This window comes from Neovison vison, chromosome 11 (genome assembly GCF_020171115.1).
Source record: "Neovison vison isolate M4711 chromosome 11, ASM_NN_V1, whole genome shotgun sequence".
Taxonomy (NCBI): Eukaryota; Metazoa; Chordata; class Mammalia; order Carnivora; family Mustelidae; genus Neogale; species Neogale vison.
The window spans coordinates 5,854,015-5,856,272 of record NC_058101.1 but is presented as its reverse complement, the minus strand read 5'-3'; the positions used below and the strand labels follow the sequence as shown (position 1 = coordinate 5,856,272).

Genomic DNA, 2,258 nt, shown 5'->3' with positions numbered 1-2,258 from the left:
AATTTTAGATTCACAGAAAAGTCGCACGGACAGTTAAAGAAACTTCCTGGTTCCCTTACCCAGTTTCCCCTCATGTTCACATCTTATATAGTCATGGTGCGTTTGCCAAAACTAAAGATCAACATTTATACATTGTATGCACCAAACTCCGAACTTTATTTGGATTTCCCCAATTTTTCCACTAATCTACTTTTCTCTTCCTGGGTCCTACCCAGGGTACCATGCTGGATTTTGTTGTCATATCTCCTTAGTCTCTTCCGGTCTGTGAAGTTTTTCAGTCTTTCCTTATTTTTCATGGCTTCGATTAAACCGTTTGGAGGGTATGAGTCACTTTTGTGGGCTGTCCCTTAATTTGGTTTTGTCTGATGTTTTTCTCATGATTATATTGGGGTTATGGGTTTTGAGGAAGAATACCATGGGATGTAGTGTCTTCTCTTTATATTAAGGGTATTTAACAGCAACATGACTTATCAGTGATGATGTTAACCTGGATCACTTGGTTAAGTTAAGCCAAACACTACCAGGTTTCTTCACTATAAAATTATTTTTTAAGTTTTTTTTTTTTTAAATTACACTTAGTTAACATAGAGTGTGATATTAGTTTCAGGTATATGTAAAATGACTATTTTTTTCCTTTCCCTACTCTGTTCTTAGGAACCTGAGTCACTAAGCTCGGCCCACACTCACAGGGAGGGGAATTAAACTCCACCTCCTGTATTGGGGAATATGGACATATATTATTTCAAATTATTCTGTAGGGAAGATTTGTTTCCTCTCCTCTATTTATTAATTAAATCACTTATTTACATCAGTTTGGCTCAGTAGTGTCTAAACATACTACTTCCTACTTCCACATCTGTGAATGGACTTAACTTTTCAGAAACGTGTATCCTGAGGATTCTGAGAAACACAGAGAAAACCCATGCTCTACTAGTCGCTTCCTTGCTTCCCCTGAATCATAGGCTTTAATGATAGCTGTGAATGAAAGAGGAAATGAATGACACAGGTGAGCATCATCATTAGTGCTGTCTCAGGGTAAGGATGTTTGACTCTAACACCAGTGTGTGACCAAATAGCTACTCATATTTTCTTCCTTTCTTTCTTTCCTTTCCTTCCTTCCTTCTTTCTTTCCTTTCCTTTCTTTCTTTCTCCTTCCTTCCTTGTTTCTTCTTCTTCATCCCCTTCCCCAACCTCTTCCCCTTCCCCGTCCACCTCCTCCCCCTCCCTCTCCTTCTTTTTCTCCTTCTTCTCCCTCTTCTTCAACAAAGAATCACCTTTATTGAACACCCAGGGTCAGTTTCTCTATTTGTCCTTCCCGGGATCTTGGCTGGTGTGAGGAATGGAATCGTTGTCTGGCACAGAGTGGAGGAGATCTTATTGATGTGGTAGAGGCCAACCATAGAGAAGGTGAGGCAGAGGGTAATGCAGACTTGGTGGATGAGGCCAGATGCAAGGAGAGCCAACAGGAGACAAGGAAGAATCTCGGGGAAGATCTTTGCTTGGAATCCTTTGCCAAAGACAACATTCTCAAAATTCCTGGTGGCGTGAGAGAGAAGACTAAAAGGCTGAGCCCAGCAGGCACCCCTTGATGGTGAGCTGCTGCGTGCAGGTCAGCTGGAGCTTATACATGTGCATCCTGAGGAAGAACAGCAGGGACAGGAGCGGGAAGAGTGCCAGTGAGCTGCCGGTACCCACAGCCATCATGCCCTGCCCTTGGGCCCTATCATTGAATTGGGCCAAGAAAGAGGGGAGCCCAAGTGGAACAGCTGTGCATGTGTGTTACCCCTTCCTATTTCTCCTTTTGATATTCCTTAAGACACACTCAACATGTTTTATTCATTTTTAAAGACTGATTTATTTTTGAGAGAGAGAGAGAACATGCACACACAGGGGTGGGGCCGAGGGGAGGGACAAAGGGAGTGAAAAACTCAACCAGAGTTCACACTGAGCTTGGAGCCCCATGGGGACTCACTCTCACAACCCCTAGCTCATGACCTGAGCTTGAAACCAAGAGTGGACCCCTAACCACTGTGCCACCCCTAAAATTCTTTTATATTAAGACTAAGTGCTAGAGGAGGAGCTGATTGAGCCATTTTTCAAAGGTGACTCTAAACTACTCCTTTACAAGGTCTTCAACCACTCAGCAGGCTTTGCAACGCGGTAAAAAACAAAAACGGAAACAGAGAGGCAGGGTAGTGCCTCTTTAAAATAGGAAACCTAATGAGAAGACTCGGCATCTGGGCATCTGGAGGCCTTTT

The 2,258-nt window shown here is 43.1% G+C and overlaps 1 pseudogene; it reads right to left on the bottom strand.

Annotated features, from left to right (window-relative positions):
• Positions 1–1,259: 1,259 nt before the first annotated feature.
• LOC122889756 lies at positions 1,260–1,746 on the bottom strand (annotated as a pseudogene).
• Positions 1,747–2,258: the final 512 nt, after the last annotated feature.